We start from the raw sequence: 21,443 nt of genomic DNA on the forward strand, positions 1-21,443 counted from the left end.
ATCAATGCCATTTTCCCAGCATCATTTACTCACTTTGTGTCTTTGTCACAGTTTGGTAATTCTCACACTATTTCAAACTCTTTCATTTTTATTATATTTATTATGGTGATCTGTGATCAATCATCTTTGATGTTACTATTATAATTGCTTTGGGGTACCACAAACCGTGCCCATATAAAATGGCAAACTTATTTAGTAAATGCCGTTTATGTTCTGATTGCTCTATTGACCGGCCACCCCTCCCCGTCCCCCTCTCCTTAGGCCTCCTTATTCTCTGAGACATGACAACATGGAAATTAGGCCAATTAATATCCCTACAGTGTCCTCCAAGTTTTCAAGTGAAAGGAGGAGTGTCATGTCCCCCATTTTAAATCAAAAGCTAGTAATGATGAAGCTTAGTGAGGGCGGCATGTTGAAAGCCTAGACAGGCCAAAAGTTAGGCCTCTTGCCAAACGGGCAAGTTGTGAATGCCAAGGGAAAGTTTTTAAAGGAAATTAAAAGTGCTACTACAGTGAACACACAAACTATATGAAAAGGAAACAGCCTAATGTTTATGGAGAAAGTTTTAGTGGTCTGAAGAGATCACACTAGCCACAGCGTGTCCTTACACCACAACCTAATCCAGAGCAGGATCCTGAGTTTCTTCAATTCTGTGAAGGCTGCGAGAGCTCAGGAAGCTGCAGCAGAAAAGCTTGAAGAGAGCAGAGGTTGGTTCGTGAGGTCAAAGAAAGGAGCCAACTCTGTAACATAAAGGTTCAAGGAGAAGCAGCAAGTGCTGATGTAGAAGCTGCAGCAAGCCATCCAGAAGACGCAGCCAAGATAATGAACGAAAGTGGCTAAGCTAACAACAGATTTTCAGTGTAGGTGAGAAAGCCTTTTTTTAGAAGATGCCATCTAGGACTATCATAGCGAGAGAGAAGTCAATGCTTGGTTTCAAAGCTTCGAAGCTGACTCAGTTATTAGGGACAAATACATCTCATGACTTTAAGTTGAAGTTAATTCCCATTTACCATTTTGAAAATCCTTGGGCATTTCAGGATTAAACTAAATCTCTTCTGACTGTGTTCTATAAATAAAACAACAAAGCCTGGATGACAGCACATTCGTTTACAACATGGTTTACTGACTATTTTAAGCACACTGTTGACACCTACTGCTCAGAAAAAAAAGATTCTTTTCAAAATATTACTGCTCATTGACAATGCACCTGGCCACCCAAGAGCTCTGATGGGGAGATGTACAATGAGATTAATGTTTTTTATGACTGCTAACACAACATCCATTCTGCAGCCCATGGATCAAGGAGTAATTTCAAGTTTCAAGTCTTATTATTCAAGAAATACGTTTTATAAGGCTGTAACTGCCATAGATAGTGATTCCTCTGATGGATCTGGGAGCGTAAATTGAAGACCTTCTGGAAAGAATTCACCATTCCGGATGCCATTAAGAACATTCATGATTCATGGGAAAAGGTGAAAAATAATCAACATTAAGAGGACCTTGGAAGAAGGTGATGTCAGCCCTCATGGATCACTTTGAGCTATCCAAGACTTCAGTGGAGGAAGTAAATGCAGACATGGTGGAAATAGCAAGAGAACTAGAATTGGGAGTGGAACCTAAAATACATGACTGAATTGCTTCAATCTCATGATAAAACTTTAATGGATGAGTTGTTGCCATGTATGGATACCATAGAAAGTGGTTTCTTGAGATGGAATCTACTCCTGGTGAAAATGTTATGAAGATTGTTGAAATGACAGCAAAGAATTTTGAATTGTACGTAAACTTAGTTGATAAAGTGGCAGCATCACAAGCTACAGAGACATTGTGAGTCAGTTGATGCAGCAACTTTTATTGTCTTATTTTAAGAAGTTGCTACAGCTTCCCCAAACTTCAGCAACCACCACCCTGATCAGTCAACAGCAATTAACATTAAAACAAGACCTGCTACCAGCAAAAATATTACAACTCACTTTTGGTTAGCACTTTTAGCAATAAAGTATTTTTTCATTAAGGCATGTACATTGTTTTTAAAATATAGTGCTATTGCATACTTAATAGACTACAGTACAGTGTAAAACATAACTTTTATATGTACTAGGAAACCAAAAAATTTGTGTGTCTTGCTTTATTGTGATACTTACTATGTTAGTCTGGAATTCATGGTTTGCCTGTATATCTACTGGACATTTATGTTAACCTTTAAAAATGAGAAAACAAAACAAAATAAGAGCAATGTGCAAATAATTTAATTGGGAACATCAGCTTTATGTTCTTTAGTTAAACACCTTTTATTGTAGATTTTTCTCTTTCAAATGCAGATGTTAAAATTATTCACCATATGAGCTACCAAAGCCATATCTCCATGGGGTCTAAATACAAAATCAGGAATACAATTACTCATCTTCTCAGGGTGAAAATTTAATTACTGTTTTATGCTACCAAGATCAAGCACGGAAATAATTATTAATAAATCATACACAACAGAACTCTCAAAATTGTGACCTGACAAGATTTTGGTGACCTTTTCTGTCTTCACATGGTGTCTCCTGGGCTTTGAAACTTACTTTAGCCTCTGGTGTTTGAAATATAGGTTGATTATACTAATAGGATAAAGTCAGAAAAATAAATAAATATAAACAATAATCCCATTTCCAACTTGCCTGATACAATGTGAATATTTATACATTTATCAGACACTAGTCTATTCCTGGTGTATTAGGAAGCAAAAATGGTCAGAATTAGGGTTTGGCAGAAATTTTACCAGTGATAACAGACAGCTGGCTTGTTCCTAGTTAATGAGACTTCCAGAATTTATTATAAATCCAAAAATATACAACTATTATAAAAAAACAAGCCTATCTATCTATAATCTATCTATCTATCTATCTATCTATCTATCTATCTATCTATCTATCTATCTATCTATCTATCTATATAAAAGCCTAAGTGACCGAACATCCGAATGATCAAACAACTGGCAACCAGTCGCTATGATGCACACTGACCACGAAGGGGCAGACGCTCAATGTAGGACCTGCTCCCTGGTGATCAGTGCATTCCCACAGCCAACCTCTCGTGGTCCCTCCCCGACCACCCCCCCATCCTGCTGGCCCTGATAGGTCCTGATTGCCAGCCAGGCCCAGGGACCCTGCCCGTGCACGAATTCGTGCACTGGGATTCTAGTTATATTATATAACATATTGACCATAAGTACAGTGAAAAATAATAAGAAGTAGATAATAAGTAATAAATATATAAATAAGAATATGTAATAAATATATAAATAAGAATATATAAATAGGAAAGTAGAAAATTCTCTGAGTATATAAATAGGGGATGTAATGCAGGAAGCTCTTTCTACAGGTAGTGGAATCGGTGATAACCATCTCATTCCATTATATGATATGGAATATAATTCCTAATTCCTTTCAGATCTTGGGACCTCCCTCTTCCCTAAAAAACACTAGCATCAAAATTATTCCATCAAAATATACTACCAAATATCTCTCATTGTTATAATCATCTACAGAGGCCATTGATCAATCCCCCTTATTCCTTGAAAATGTTAGCTCCTGGATAGTGATCTTGAAAATTTTTCTCTTTTCTGTGCAAAATAGGTATCTCTCTTAAATATTGTTCATGTGATAATTGATCTTGTAAATCATTTCTTTGTCCTTCTCCAATATCCTTGTCTCTATCCTAACAAAGCATCTCTTCCTATGGTCAGTTCATCCAATAGTGGTGAGAATGCTGTTTAATACAGTACTACTATAAACTCAATGTTTGTGTCCCCCAAATTAATTTGTTGAAACCTAATCCTCTTGGTGATGGTATTTGGAGTTGGTGTCTTGAGGATGGAACCCCCATGAATGGGATTAATGTCCTTATAAAAGAGACCTTCCTCATTTTCAAGCCAGGATACAGCAAACAGATGGCCATCTATGATCCAGGAAACAAGTCATCATCAGACACTGATTCTGCTTTCACCTTTATCATGGACTTCCTAGCCTCCAGAACTGTGTAAGAAAAAAAAATTGATGTTTATAAGCCACCCAGTCTATGGTATTGTGTTGCCTGAACAGAGAAAGACAAACAGCCATATTGTTCAATGGTCACAGGAGTGAACTCTGACCTAATTAAACAGATATATGAAACCAGAATGTTTATCAATTAGCAGTGAAAAATGGATCTCAGGCAGACAAGGATATTCAAGATGCAAATGATCAGTGTGTTTTCTTGCTAAAGACAGTTCTATGGAAGGATCTTCAATAAATACATGTTGAATTAATACTGAATCAAGGTTGAAATGTGCAGATTTCAACAGGTGACAGTTGGAAATGCGGGTCCAGAGTTCAAGGGAGAATTCTAGATTGGGAAGTTTGGTATTTGAAGATGTCAAAATGGAAAATACTTTTAGGTATGAGACTGGGTCAGTGGGAAAAGAAGATTCAGGGCAAAGGTTGGGTAACCCTTGTCTTTTTCATTCTATCTTTCAAAAATGTCTCTTCATATTATAGGAGCAAGATTCCTTGTGCCTGAAGCTTATGTTGTTCTGGACTTTCAATTTATTAGCATCAAAGATCTTCAGATTTCTCTTGCCCAAAGCCCTTTTTTTCTTTTAAACCTGCACCAAGGAAAATGCAATACACCTTTCACTTTGGAAGAAGAAATCCTATGTAGTTTTCCCCCAATTACAAAAGGTTTGTTTCCCTCCTTCAATTATACTTTTTTCCCCCATTTTCCCCCTACATGAACAAAAGAACCTCCAACCCCATCCTGTTTTCTGTTTACTATAGTGAACGTACCTAATTACAGTTTTTGGATGATTTTTGGTAATAGCTCCTAGCATCTATTTTCCTTGTAAACTACCCCAAAATAGTTTAAACCAGGGGATCTTCAAATATTTTTATTGAGAAACTTTATTAGGTATAAATATTACTTTCCCAATATATTTTATTTGTTATATTTATTGTAAAATATACATTATTATAAAATACGCATTCTTGATATATTTTATTTTGTTGTATTTATTAATAAGCTACCTACAATAAGCTATATCCTGGAACATTATATTGTATACACTATAAAACACACATAAAAAATAACAAGTGTTAGTGAGAGTGTGAAAAAAAGGGATCTCTTGTGTATTGTTGGTGGAAATTTAAATTGGTGTAACCACTATGGAAAACAGTATGGAAATTAAAAAAATAGAACCACCATATGATCTAGCATTTCCACTTTTGGGTATTTATTTGAAGAAAACAAAGACAATAATTCCAAAAGTTATATTCATTCCATGTTGATTGCAGCATTATTTACAGCATAAAGATATGAAAACAACCTAAGTGTCTGTTGATGGATAATTGGATAAAGAAATTGTGATATTGCCCAGCCGGCATGGCTCAGTGGTTGAGTGCCAACCTAAGAACCAGGAGGTCATGGTTTGATTACTGGTCAGGGCACATGGCCAGGTTGCAAGCTCAATCCCCAGTAGGGGGTCTGCAGGAGGCAGCTGATCAATGATTCTCTCTCATCATTGATGTTTCTATCCCCCTCTCCCTCTCCCTTCCTCTCTGAAATCAATAAAAAATACTTTAAAAAATAATAGAAAATAAAAATATGAAATAAAGTAAAATTATATGTTTTTAAATTTTTTTATTTTATATTTTAAAATATTATCTATTGTGATGGGTTCATACAACCATGGGTTCATACAACATTGCAAAGGCCAAAGCACAAAGAGAGTAGGGTATACCATACAGGGGATATGCAGCATCTTGCAAAGAGTAATCTTAAAATTGTTATTTGTGACTTCATTTAAGATCTGATTAAATCATCACTATTTTGTATCTGTATTTTGCCTGATGAAGCGCTTGCCATCCCTTTTTACAATTATTTCTGGCTTGTGTTACTTTATTTTTAATCATCACCGTGTGTGTGTGTCTGTGTGTGTGTGTGTGTTTAAGACACCAATAAGCCTTTTGTGCAATCTTCATTGGACAAAATCTTAATTTACTAAACAAGATTAAATCATCTTAAAGTTCACTTAAAATTCACTTATGACTAAACTAAGAGAGGTTAAAATATGCTGAAAATAAATGATTGAGTGAGGTAGTCACATCTATTCCTTCTTATGAAGGACACACACTTATCCCTCAAGGAAACTTGCGTGTGTGTAACAGACTGAGCAAGGAGCTGGTAGCAATCATTGCAAATTAGAACTTAGTAAAGCTTAGTTTTCTTTATATTTATATATATGTAAATATGTATATTTTCCTCCTGAGGTCTACATACTGGTTCACTTGCTTATTGTACTTTGAACTCCCACTGATTTAAATGGAGTACTTTTCCAAATTTATACCCAAATGTTACCATCCACTGAGAAAAGTAGCTCACATTCCCGGAGACTGGGACATTAGCTTTAAAGTGGCAGTCAACTTTTTTTTTTTTCTTGTTATATTTCTAAAAATCTTTCACAGTAAAAAATAGCTTCAGTATTCATTCAGGCATATCAGGTTTTAGATAAAGTACGTTTTTTCAGTTACTAATTTTTTTCTAAAATGTATCTTCATGTTTGTCCCCTGGCTTTGACTATGTCCGGGTAGCACGTTTATGGATTGTAATTTGGGATCAAAGGTAAAAGAGATCTCATTGATAATGTTCAGGGTGATTTTAAATCAACCATCCTATTTATGGTTATGTTTCAAAGCCCTGGTGTCACCAGAAACACCTGTGAGCTTCCTCGGTACCAGGAGATGGTGGAACTTGAGACTGTCATAAAAGATGGGAGGCCAGGGGAATGAATGGAGGTGCAAGTACCAGTGCTATTTCATTACCTTTGTCCCCATGACCTCTCAGGCAAGAGAGGCTAGGGACACTCCATTTATAATTTTATTTATACATAATTTTAAGAAAAATTAAGGAATGCTCAAATATGATCATAAAATAGAGTATATTTTAAAATAGAAAAAAAAACATCTATTTAGGTGACACTAGGGCTATGTTTATTTTATAATTATTAAGTTTACTTAATATAAGACTCTCTTCCCCTTTTTGTATGGAAATAGCTTAAGCATGATTTGGTCCTCAGGTGTAAGGGAATGTGTTACCCCTAAAAGGATCTCTTAGGAGATCACTTAAGCTGGACCATTCTACAACGTTACAGTTCCCTGGGCTGGTCCACTAAAGGATTTGGGCACATCTGACAATCAACCATCAAGTACTAATTTGGCAATGACTATTTTGTCAATAGTAATTATGAAAGGAAATACCTTAATCCACCAAAGATCTATGGACACCAATTTGCTATTTTGTGATAGATCTATTGCATGTTCCTAGGTGTGATACAGACTAGGGCAGGTCAAGAGCTCATTATGGTGGTACATAGGCTGCATATTTAACAGTAGTGCTTTGTAAATAAGATTGCTAGGTTTAGCAAATAAAAATATAGGACATTTAGCCCTAGCTGGTTTGGCTCAGTGGATAGAGTGTCAGCCTGCTGGACTGAAGGGTCCCAGGTTCGATTCCAGTCAAGGGCATATGCCCAAGTTACTAGCTCAATTCCCGCTGGGGGACATGCAGGAGGCAGTCAATCAATGATTCTCTCTCATCATTCTCTCTTTCTCTCTCTCTCTCTCTCTCTCTCTCTCTCTCTCTCTCTCTCTCTCTCTCTCTCTCTCTTTCCTTCTCCCTTCCTCTCTGAAACCAAAAAAATTAAAAAATATATAGGATACTTAGATAAAAATAAATATTAGTTAAAGACAAGTAAATTTTTAGTACAGGATATTCCATGCAAAATTTAGGGCATGCTTACACTGAAAAATATTCATTATTTGAAATTAAAACTTAACCATGTATCTTGTATATTATTTAGTCACCTGTTTGCAAACCTCAGGGAAAATATATTCCAACCATAATATCATTCTCAAATCTTTAATATTGACAGTCAGTACTTTGTTACCACATAGTACAGTATCTGATCACTTTTTTATAGCACACCTTAAGACTCCTTAATTAAAATTTGGATCATTTACTGGAACTTTTCAGCAAGTAAATAGACAATAAAGAATATGGTTAAGAACCCTTAATGACTGGGTAATTATGAGCCTTTTTTTCCATATGTAAAATGGAAAAAAATATTTCCATATATAATCCTCAGTTTTTTAATGAGGATGAATAATAAATTAAGTGGAATTTATTTGTATGCAATGGAACATCATTGTTCATACTTAATGATGGGAGATAAAAGGAAAGAAAAAGGAAAGGAAATGAATATGAACATCTGCCTCCCTTTTCCAATCTCAATTCAAAAACAAGGCTTAACATTTAAAAATACACAGTGAAATGCTTACTTGACCACCTTGGGTCATATTATGTGTGATATGGCATCACCCCTTTCCAGCTAGATAGCTTTCCAAAGCATCTTGACTATGTTTTGATTTTGACTTTTGTTATGTTTAAAACACTCTGAATTCCGGTAAGTTCAGACCTAGTCATGTTTAAGCATCAAAATGCATTCTAGGGGGAATTAGGTAAAATCGGTATGCCTGAAAAGTAGGGAAATGGATTATTTGGAGGAAAGCAGTCACCGTAACCCACCTGATTTCACCAAGTATCAAATTCTCACATTAAATCAACAGATCAGGTAGATAGTTGACCAAGTTCCAGATGTCAGAGTGGAATCTAATGGTTGGAAAATAACTAAATTCAAACCAGATACCAGCATCCCTGAACATCTTGGTTTGTATGAATGACGCGTCATTGACTGTGCTTCCTTTCATTAAAGTAAGTTTCCAACAATTACGTATATTTATGACTAGTGGTGGGGAGCTGGATAGGCAGGAGAAAATGATGGCAGAGGGAGCAACTCTCATGCATCAAGGGCAACTATGCATAAGTGGTGTATGAGATAAAAGTGCTATGGGCTTGTTTTCTGCACAACTGACTTCCAGATGCTGAATTATGTATTTCGCCTCCTCTGGAATGTAAAAATGTATTTATGAAAGGATTTTTTGATATTTTAAAGTGGTACCAATATTGGACATCTAATAAAGAGAAAAACAAAAACCTACACAAAAAAGTGAGCTAAAAGTGGTTTTCAGTGGGCTACGTGGAAGTCCCAAGAGGCAGAAGTCAAAATTAAAAGACAATAGTTTAGGAGGGGCTCAATGGAGGCAAAAAGAAGGCAATCGTAATACTTTCAACAATAAAGATAAGTTATTAAAAAATAGATAGCTTTTGCCTGGTGGTGTGGCTCAGGTGATGGGCATTGGCCCAGGAACAGGAGGACCCTGTTTGATTCCCAGTCAGGGAACATACCCAGGTTGTGGGCTCAGTCAGTACCCAGTAGGGGGTGTGCCAGAGACTGTTGATCAATGATGTTTCCCTCTCATTGATGTTCCTAACTCTCTATCCTTCTCTCTTCCCCTCTTTCTAAAAATCAATAAAAATATATTTTTTAAAAAAATAGACAACTTTTTTAGAATGATGAAACTTAAGTAGGGGAAATTTGTTTATACATTCATAATCCTATATAATAAAGAGGTAATATGCAAATTGACCATCACACCCTTGCACAAGATGGCCACCCCATGTGGTCACAAGATGGCCACCACAAAATGGCCAGCAGGGGAGGGCAGTTAGGGGTGACCAGGCTGGCAGGGGAGGGCAGTTGGGGGTGACTGGGATGTCAGGGGAGGGCAGTTGGGGGCGATCGGGCCAGCAGGGAGCAGTTAGGTGTCAATCAGGCTGGCAGGAGAGTGGTTAGGGAGTGTCCAGGCTGGCAGGCAGAAGCAGTTAAGGGCAATCAGGCAGGCAGGCAGGCAAGCGGTTGGGAGCCAGCAGTCTCAGACTGTGCATGAGGGGGATGCCTGACTGAGGGGTCCCTGAGGGGTCCCTGATTGGAGAGGGCGCAGGCTGGGCTGAGGGACCCCCCCCCCCCCAAGTGCACAAATTTCATGCACTGGGCCTCTAGTCCTTTAAATAATATTGTAGCTGCTTAGCAGACTAAAATGGCACATTTCTGCCTAAAGGCAAAAGACTGATTAAGTAGCTTCTAAGGTTCCACCTTCCATGGTACCTGGGAGCATGCAGATGTCTGGGAATTTATGATAGCCCTCCATAGTGAGGTTGGCATTACTGGGTCATCTTGCTTTGGCAAAAAGAGGTTAAGTGAATTCACTGGCTCAATTATAACCACAGTCACAGAGACACAGCCCTATGTTTATTTCAGTGAAAAACACTTCTCATAATTGTGGACTGTTTAAAAACAGTTTCAAAACCAGACATCCAAATATTTCCTCTTTCATCTCTGCTCTGTGATGTACTATATTTTTGCAGATTTAAAGAAGAAGTCTCTATCCCTATAGCAAATGAAAACAAATCAGTAAATAGCAATGATACTGCAGACAGGACCCACAATTCACTATTTATGTCACTTTCTTCATGAAGTGACAAAGATTGTTATTTTATTTATAGATGTTTGCACTAGGATAGACTCATAAGCAAGATATTTCATTTTCATGACACTCCCTTGAGGGTGTGACAGTTAAGAAACATTAGACTACCATGTTTTCTCATGTACCAGAGGTGGAGCTAATAAATCTGCTGTCAAATTTAATAAATAATGCCCATCCACACACCTTTGACTGTTATTATTGGTGTTATGGGTCCAAGTACAGCTCATAGATGTGTTTCTGTTCTTATTGCATTGATTCCTGTAGAGTGTTTTCTGTAATTCATATATTTCTTATCTTTTCTCCCAGCTGATCCCAGCCAGATTGGCCATTTGGCTTATTACTTCTCTTCCCCTGTCCCTTATTATAATTCAGTTATTTGTAGATGAGACAACTGGAGGGCAGGAAATGTTATATTTATTCTCCCCTAGTGCTTAGCAAAGGTCACAGAGCAGATGCCAAGTGGATGTTTTTTGGATGGTTTTATCCCTTATTCTTTACAGAGTGAGTTGGAACCATTCTGTGAAGTTAAATGTGCACTTGGACATGATGAGATCATAAGGGTGTGAGGCTGCAGTGATTCCCAGCTCTCCTGTGTCTCTTCCACTCTGTTGCCCATGATGATGTCACAATCCAGTGTCCTCAAACCTTGCTTTATCTCTGTTTATTTCTAATGCATTATGTGTAAACATACTTCTCTCTTCCTGAAGTGCTTCTGTCAGTGTGGAATGGTGGTGCCGCACTCACCTGGGTGTGAACAGGACACTTGGAGTAGGAGTTCAAATGGAAACTCAGGAAATATGTTGAGTATTTAACAGTTTTAAATCAAGCTAATGCATTTTAAATAAATATGCTCAGTCTACCTACACTGAAAAATATAACTTTACATAAGAAATTGTTTTTAGAAAATATACAGTTATATTTTTATAGAACTCCAAAATGACAAAAATTCACAGGTATATTAATGTAATTAATGTTGTTCGTGTTTATGTGTCTCATTAATGAACCAAAAACGTTTAGTGGAATAATGCAACAAAACCTTCCTAATTCATATATTATTATATATTTATTCAAGAAAAGTTATTTTGTCCCCTTTGGGTCAACAAAATAATTAAGTATAACAATCAATATTTTTATTTATTTTTATTTATTTTTATTTTTTTAAAATATATTTTATTGATTTTTTACAGAGAGGAAGGGAGAGGGATAGAGAGCCAGAAACATCAATGAGAGAGAAACATTGATCAGCTGCCTCCTGCACACCCCCCACTGGGGATGTGCCCGCAACCAAGGTACATGCCCTTGACCGGAATCGAACCCGGGACCCTTGAGTCTGCAGGCCGACGCTCTATCCACTGAGCCAAACCGGTTCTGGCAATCAATATTTTTAATATAATTTGGGTTTCCAGCAAAAGTAGTAATCTAAATAATAAGAAGAGTAAAAGGTAACTGCATTCAAAATATAGGTAATTCAAATATAGTATTATAATAATACTACCCATTAATGTAAATATAAAATATAAACATTTTCATATTACTTATTAAGAATTATATTTCTAAATACTCAGTTATCTAACATAATTTAAATATAAATTATAAATTGCATTTAATAAACATTAAAATTTGAAAGCAAAATATTTAATGGTGAAAAATATTAATCAAATTTATTTTCTGAAGTTTCTCACATAAAAATAAAAGTATTTTGAATTCTATGTCCACCAAGGTGCTAATGTATTGCTCAGTATCAGGTTTCATATATGTAACTCAATTCATGTATGTAGTTATATTAATATATTTCTTTATATAAGTATTTATACTATATATACTTATGTACAGTACTATATGTAGTATTATAATATTTACCAATATTATAAAGTGTTTAATATTTCTTTTTATTGTTTTTGTTAATCCTCACATAAGGATATTTTTTCCATTGCTTTTCAGAGCGAGTGGAAGGGAGAGAGAGTGGGAGGGCAAAAAGAGAAAGAGAAACATTGATATGAGAGTGACACACATACTGGTTGCCTCCCACACTCGCCTTGACAGGGGGCAAGGAGTGAACCCAAAACCCAGGTACATGCCCTTGACTGGGAATTGAAACCAAGGCCCTTTGATGCTCGGGCTGGTGCTCTAACCACTGAAAACACCAGCCAGGGCAAATTGTTTAATATTTCGAAAGTTTATTCACCATGGGCAACTGTTGCAAGCACTTTGCTCATTAGTCATTACTTCAAGTACCATGAATTAGAACCTCATGGCAAGCAGAATTTCCAAACAGCCCCATACCATATTCACTGTCTTTTATCCCCAACTTTTGATTTTAAAAAACAATGTACACACACACACACACACACACACACACACACACACACACACATTCCTACAACACCTTTCTTTAATATGAGCATTGAAAAAAATCAATATGTAGATATAAAAATAAAACATGAAGTTCCTTTTAGTTATTCCGCCCCTTTCCATAGACTTTTCCAGTAACCATTGTTAACAGTTTGATCTCAAGCATTCTAGATATTTGCATGTGTACATAGCAAACATACCCATGCCCACACATGCTTGCATCACACACACTATTTTTAAATGTAAGCACTGATACTATATGTATTGGCCTGAAACTTGCTGTCGGCATCTGTATTCTTTTTTGTTTATAATGTAAAATGGATTAAATTTTATCCAATTAGGATGTTTTAGATTATTTCCACTTTTTTATAACTATACATAATGATGCCATGAAAGGTGATTACATAACTGTACTAAAATTTTAGCTGGGATATATGAGTACAGTTGTGCCACTTGACAACCATGCAGCTGTCCTGAATACCTCCTATTCCCATACCCATTGCCTCAGGTGTCACAGTCTGAACCCCAGGATCCTGACACCTTTCCCTGAAACAGAAGCTGCAGAAGTAATACATGTCTGGCTCACAGGCAGTCTCCAGGACTCTGTTCCTGGCAAAGTGGCTGGGAGAGAAAAGTGAGAAACATAGGAAAGAACTCCTTCAAAGCTTGCAAAACTTCCTGGGAATCCACATGTGAAAGGACATATTCATCTCCTCCACTCCTGTCCTCCACTTTCAAGCCTTGGCTTACATGCACATACACATGTGCACACAGGTTTACATACATGTATAGGAAGACCGCACAAAGAGAATTAGCTTTGCTCTAAGTGTAACCAACTCATTGGAGGGTTTGAAGCAATTTACATTTTTAAAAGTTCACTCTGACTGCTTTGTGAAGACTATGCTGTAGGTGGACAAGAATATCAGCAGGGGGATCAAGGGTGGTAGGAATAAAAGTGAAATTTCCTATTTTAGATGTTTTGCATGTAAGAAGATGAATAGTCAGTTGGGGAATAGCAAACATGTGAGAGGAATGACCAAGAGTACTTTGTACATGTTGAGATGTTAAATAGGGATTTGGATATATGAACCAATAAATGAGGAAAGGAAGAGGGTGGGGTGATGATAAATTTTGAGTCTGTAGACTATTTTCCAACGATGGGAGAGAATGTAAATCGGTGATTCTCAATCCTGTGTGTTCTTTAGAAAAGAATAACAGTGCCTACATCCCAGTACAAACTGATTAAAATAGAAATGTCTGGGGTGGGACTGAGGTGATGGTAATTTTTTTTAAAAAAACTTTCTAGTTGATGTACAGTGAGGGTTGAGAAACACTGTTGAGAAGATAGAAGAGGACTAAACCCTGGACGTGTACAAAGAAAAAGATAAATGGTGAACAGATTGAGATTAAATCACTGATGCCTCTGTCACTTAGACACTTAATCAAGAACATTTCTGTAGCAATGAAAAGAACTGATCTTGAGGTCACAAGTAATGATAGATAAAACGAACTTATAATATAAGGCTGTCATTATCACTTATACAGTATGGTTCCTAATATAGTCTCCATACCCAGTTAAGTATGGGTAATAGCTATTATTCAGAAACCTGTGGAGTTCTAAAAATATATTTTGGGGCTACTTTCTGCTTCTTCAAACTTCAAAGAATTGGTACTAATTAAGCAATAGTTTTACACAAATTTATAGTTAAATTCACGAAGGTTTTTTTTCCCCCCTGTGGCTGGTTACTCATCAAACACTAAATAGCTTAGCATTTTGTTCTACATAGCCTTATCAACTATTAATATTTTTCTTGTAATTATTTGAAAAGTCTAGATAGATAATTTTCTGACAACTAGTGAGCTGATAAAAAAATATTCCACATATTCATGCAAGATTGTAAAAAATAATCAGCAGTATACTGTAAAAAAGTAAAATATATTGTTTGGTTTTTGATCTTCACCTCTTTTCTTTTTTCACCCTCCTTTTGAGGGGAGAGGACGATACCATGTGTTTCCAAGATTTCTAATAGTCCTTCTATATACGAATAACTACCAAGTCTACAACCCTAACCCGAATCTTGAATGGAGGCCCTGCTGGCATCTCACACTCCACATGCTGAGTAGGAAGAACTGTTTCAATAATCCAAATGAGACTTGAATAACCTGAAGTAATGGATATAGATCAGTGATGGCAAACCTTTTGAGCTCGGCGTGTCAGCATTTTGAAAAACCCTAACTTAACTCTGGTGCTGTCACATATAGAAATTTTTTGATATTTGCAACAATAGTAAAATAAAGACTTATATTTTTGATATTTATTTTATATATTTAAATGCCATTTAACAAAGAAAAATCAACCAAAAAAATGAGTTCGCGTGTTACCTCTGACACGCGTGTCATAGGTTCACCATCAGTGATATAGATCCTTCCTTTTTATAGCTGCATAGTATTCCATTGTGTAAATATACCACTTTTTTTTATTCATTCATGTATTGATGGGCACTTGAGCTGTTTCCAGATCTTACCTATTGTAAACAATGCTGCTATGAATATAGGGGTTCACATATTCTTTCTGATTGGTGTTTTGGGATTCTTAGAATATATTTCTAGAAATGGGATCACAGAGTCTAATGGCAGTTCCATTTTTAATTTTCGAGGAAAATTAAAAATTCCACACTGTTTACTGGGTTCTACCAGTCTGCATTTCCACCAGCAGTGTAGTAGGGTTCCTTTTTCTCCACATCCTCAGCCAGCACTTATTGTTTGTTGATTTATTGATCTTAGCCATTCTGGCAGGTGTGAAGTGCTACCTCATTTTTGTTTTAATTTGCACCTCTCTGATGATTAGTGACATTGAGCATTTTTTTCATATGTCTCTTGGGCATTTGTATGACCTCTTTGGAGAAGTGTCTATTCAGGTCCTCTGCCCGTTTTTTAATTGGATTGTGAAAAAGAGGGATTTTTTGCCCTTTGAGACAGCATGGCGGGACCTAGAGATGATTATGCTAAGCGAAATAAGCCAGTCAGAGAAAGACAAATATCACATGATCTCTCTTATATGTGGAATCTAATGAACAAAATAAACTAAGGAACAAAATAGATCCAGAGACCCTGAAGCATGCAAGAGACTGGGGAATCTTAGGTGGGGAGGGGTGGGTGAGAAGAGATAAACCAAATTTATATACATATATGCATAGCCCATGGACACAGACAATAGGATGGTGAATGCCTGAGGTGGTGCAGGAAACAGGTAGTAGGGAAAAAGGGGGGGGGAAGGAGGGACATCTGTAATACTCTCAACAATAAAGATTTTTTAAAAATACTAAAATAAAAAGTAAAGCAAACAAATTTAATTTTAATAAAGAACCCAAAGGATGGAAGGAGATGGAACAAAGCAATTGGATTTGAGATACATTCTGAAGTCACTCTTTATAATCTGCTGCCTACCTAGAAGTATGGGGAGGACAATAACCATGGATGACATTTACATTTCTAGTTTGGGAACCTGAGGGGATGGGAATTCATAACAAAACTGGAAGTTTTTAGGTTACAGAACAAATTTTTAAAAAGAAGGTAAGTTCCATTTTAGACAGTAATTCTGCCATTTCTATAGGACATTGAAATGGAGAGAATTGCAGTTGGCTGTTGAGTCTGGATTTTGGGAAACAAGTTAGGGTTACATTTTTAAATTTGGTATTCAGGTGTCAAATCTTGCTGTCTACAGTTTGTCAGGACATAGCTTCTTTGGGATTTTCTTCATCTTCAAAATGAGGAAACTGTCTAATAATCTATTAAGGTGTTTTGTTTTTTTTTAAGTTCCAATTTAGTATTTTACTCTATACATGTGTCTTCATGGTTCTGCATTCTGTAATTCTCTATCATTCTCTCTGCCTGTATCTACTTTCTTCCCTTTTCCAAATATCAGTTTATTATTCAGTCTTCAAAGGTGTCCTGAATTGCCTCTTCGTAGTACCCTTGGTCAGAATCAGGTAATTATTTCTCTCTATCCCAAATAATATCCCTCAAACAGCCTATTGTACAAGTGGAATTAACCTGACCATACAGTATTGTTTGCATGAGTTTTAACAATTTACAAAATCCTAATTAGGCAGTTTTTATCTGTTAAGTTTTGTAACTTCTCTTAAACATGGAAAAACTGAGTTCAGTCTACACATGTTAGCACCTTCAAGAAAAGGGGGGACAAATAAATATTTCAACACTTTTTAAATCAAAAGAGAAGGTTCGTAAATTCAATTTCCATTCTGTCATTGAGCAGGTAGCTCAAGCTGTGGAATTTGCGGACAGTTCTCATTGCATGGTTGTGATGGAGAATGTAATTAAGGGACTGAATTTTCTTTCACATTGTGATTTTAATCATCATCAATTTAAGGTTATTCTGTGAGAAATTGTGACAGATTATGGATATTTAGTATTTTTTATTGCTGGGTCTTGCTGAGTTGCTTATTCACATCAATGACTTTGGAATTAAAGTTCTAAGAATCCCAATATTGTTGACTGCACAGTGAATCACATGTGTATATCACAAAGCTATCTGATCACATTTAACTGAAGACTAACTGAAGAAAAATTTTCACAAAGAATGTCACTGACATATTGGAAAGAGGTGTAGGTATTCATAATCAAGTTCAACATGTGTATTAAGGCAAAGCAAATAAAACTGAGCTCATTCCACCTTAATGAGTTGTCCTGAGCTAACTAAAATTGCAGAAAGAGGAGAGTTATAGAGATATCATATGGTCACACAGTCAAAATTTCCAAATAGATTCATACATTTTATTGTGTCTAAAAAGTACTTCATATCTCTGTTGAAGTGCAAACCTCAGGGTGTTTGTGAAATGAGGAGTTTTTGTGTGTTTTTCTGTGTATTTGGAGCCATTTCAGGAAAAACAGGTAGAAAACTTTTCTTTACAGGACAACATATCCCAAAGCTAAGTATATATCGTGCTGAAATTTCTGAGAATTTCAGTAATCCAGTCCTTCTATTTGTTCAAAAATCTACCTTTTATAAACTTATAAACTAAACTTAAATGCCCCCCTCATTGATATTAATTGCACTAAGAATATAACTAGGCCCTTAATGAACATCATCTCCAATGATTGCATATTAAATATCACAGTTCTTACTAAATATTTTCTCAACATCAGTTATATGTAGTATATGACTGTTGTCACACAATTTTATACTTATGTTGATTTAATTTTTTAAACCTGATTTTTTGTTGCCACACAAGAAACTCACCTTAATAGCTAGCAGATTATGCTTCATCAAAAATCAAAAGTGAGTGAGGCATACAACACAGCACTCTGACATTGTGGCCCACTAATGAAAAATCTCCGTCACTTGGATGAAGCTTTGTGCACGCCTCCTCAGAACTTACAGTAGTTGGTGTGCAGAACACCAGGACCATCACGCCAGCTGTTAAAGTAGAATAGTAATTCTCCAGTTAGTGAATAACACAGACCTTCGCTCTTGCCATCTGGCTGCCCTAGCATCTCTACAAATGCAACAATTTGAAGGGTATTATCTGTTGCAATTGGTTCTGCCCAGGACACATTGGTTGCTAAATATTTTGAATGACAGTCAGCTAATAAATATTGTAATGCCTGTATCTATTTCTTTTGCTAGATTAAGATCCCAGTAAGAACTCAGCCTAGATTGTCCATGATTATAGCCTCCTAATGTCTGGAATACTAAAGGGAATGTTTGTTAAATTGAATTAAGTCCTTTTATGTTTTTATAAATAAGAGTTGAAGCAATATTCAGGTTCTAGTTACTGTCTTAGCCCAGGTAGATGATTGTTTTAGCAAATTTCAAGTATATGACAGTATTATTAAGCAAAGTAACTATGGTGTACATTACATTCCCATAGCTTGGTCATTTGATAACTGAAAGTTTGTACCCTTTGACCAACGGTCCAAGCTCTGGCAACCATCATTCTACTCTATTTCTGTAAGTTTGACTTTTTTCTTGAAAGTATCTTCAAAGTAAAATATGGATTGTTTTGGCATGCACTCTTCTCCTTGAACGCAAGTAACTTATAGTAGACCACATTTATCTTTACATAAATATATAGCATTATATAATCTCCTTTGATGTAAAAGCAGAGAACATTACCTGCCACATTACCTATTTGCAGGAAAGGCTAGCATGATTTTCAAGTATTTGTTACATCAGATAATTCTTTCCTGATGGCTTTTAACTTCAATCAGGTCTTCAAGGAGTCTACTCTCATCTTCTATTATGGATACAGATTTACTGTTTTTCAAGGATCTACTTGCATAGAATAAAAAAAAATTAAGTGTTCTTTGGCATTTCATTCTAATCAAGTGTTATCTTTTTTTCCTCTTTGGGTAGACAATTAACTTAGTTTCACTTCAAGATGTTTTACTTGCTCAGACACCTCCAAAAACCAATCACTTTACATTGGCCAAAACAATGCAAGGTACCTAGGTTATCTTGAAGTAGAATTCAGAATGTCACTCCGCTGACATATTTAGAATTTAATTCCACTAACTGTATCTAGTAAAATATCCAACTGCATCTGAGGGGCTAATATTGTTGTATTACTTCTCTTAATTTTTTGTTTTAAGCATCTTTATTTCAAATAATTTAAGCTGCTTCTTGACTAAATTAATTAATAACAAACTCCAGTATCAAATACACTGTTTTGGCTAATAAAGCTCAATTGTTTTGAATATTACAGGTGATGAAATTAGTCATTTTAATAAATTGTCTAAAATAAACTTTTCCTGGCAATTGATTTTGGATTACTTATTAACTAGGAATCCCTGGACTCAAATATTAACAAATTAAGATGTATTGTACAGAACTACATAGTAAAGGAATTATCATAAACTTTTCATATAAAGTAAATTAAGATATCAAGTGCACATCCTATGACCATTATATTCTACTAATGGCCGAGTGCATGAATTCATGCACATTGAAAAGAATTAGAAGAAATATTTTAATATCTTTATTCGCTCTTTCTCTATAATAGAGTGTCAACCAAATTCACTCTTGACGATGACAGATGGAAACACATGCGTGTGATTGGCGCAAGCGAGAGCTTTATATGTATTGTATAAGCGCCAGTTAACTTAGTCTTATATATATATATAGAACAAACTTGCTTAATTAGACCTGCATTCTGATTTAGCTAAACTTTTTCCAGCCCAGTGAAGCACCCCAACTTCTCTTTCAGGTAATTGTCAGCAACACAGCAGTAAATATCAACACAAAGCAAATTATTATTGTAGATCACACAAGGAGAACAAAGGGCAAAATATTTAACTGCAGTCATGTTTGATTATATTCTGCACAGTGAGAAAACCTGAAGTCATTTTTAAGGTCCACCATTTCTTACTTCTTTTCAGTCAAGTTTTTAAGCTTTCTAAATCTCTGTTTTCCGGCTAATGAAAAGAAAATAGGATTCCACCGAGTCTCCTATCTACCTACTCCAGGACTTCTGTGAGGATCAGATGAGATGAGGCATGGGAAAACACTTCACAGACATTTGGTTACAGTGTGAAGTGTTTGCACCTGACTATAAAGCAAGTTGTGTTCCTGGGTTGAAAAAACTGCAAGGGAGCTAGTTGTCACTAGGGAGAGGAAGCCAGGTGTTGCTATGTGATGTCATTACCTGGATAGAGGGAAGGGCACTTAGCATATTAGCCTTTTATACATAGTGATGTCTGGTTTCATAGAGTCACATACATAATAAACCAAATGTGATATATTTAAAATGTTTATCTTTCATGTCAGTTCACTCTTCTGTTCTCCCTTTCACTTTCCTAATTCTTTCACTGAGGAGTCCTCTAGAAGGCAAAGACTTGTATTTGAAGCTCTCTGAATGACTTTGAAATAACCTGTCCATGGTAAAGTGGAATATCTGACCACTTCAACATTTTCATCTGGCTAATGGATGAGAGGTTAATTGCATCTTAAAAAGTTCTTAATAGACATCTTCCCTGTGCCAGGTCTTTATTTCATATCCAAAAGAGCTCTGTGAAAATAAATCTGTACTGAGTCTTCATCATCAAAAAGTAAAATTCTCTAAATGAGCTTCACATAGCACCATGAGCAAGAGGGTACTTAATAAGTACAGTTTTTATATTTGCATAGATAGTATTTGGAAAAACACCAGTCAGATATTAATCCCACTATTATACTTTACCCAAATAATTTGGGAATTCTCCCCCTAATTAGATCTTTCATGCCTCTACTTGTGCCACACCTTATAAGAAACAGTGCTGTTTTGTACTAACTCTTCAAATATGATTGTGAATGAGAATTTAACCTATTAGATAAAAAGTTATTTCCTCACATATGAAAACCAATGGTTTATGTTTTCTTGATTGTTTTGTTTAGTTTCAAGCCATTTAAATGTTCATCTTAGCTAAAAGGCAATATCTTTGGACTGATAGTTTTTTAAAAAATATATTTTTATTGATTTCAGAGAGAAAGGGAGAGACAGACAGACAGACAGAAACATCAATGATGAGAAATGGTCTTTGATTGGCTTCCTCTTGCATACCCCACACTGGGGACTAAACCCACAACCTGAGCATGTGCCCTGACCTGGAATAGACCTGTGACCTCCTGGTTCA

This window comes from Myotis myotis, unplaced genomic scaffold (assembly GCF_014108235.1).
Source record: "Myotis myotis isolate mMyoMyo1 unplaced genomic scaffold, mMyoMyo1.p scaffold_m19_p_6, whole genome shotgun sequence".
NCBI lineage: Eukaryota > Metazoa > Chordata > Mammalia > Chiroptera > Vespertilionidae > Myotis > Myotis myotis.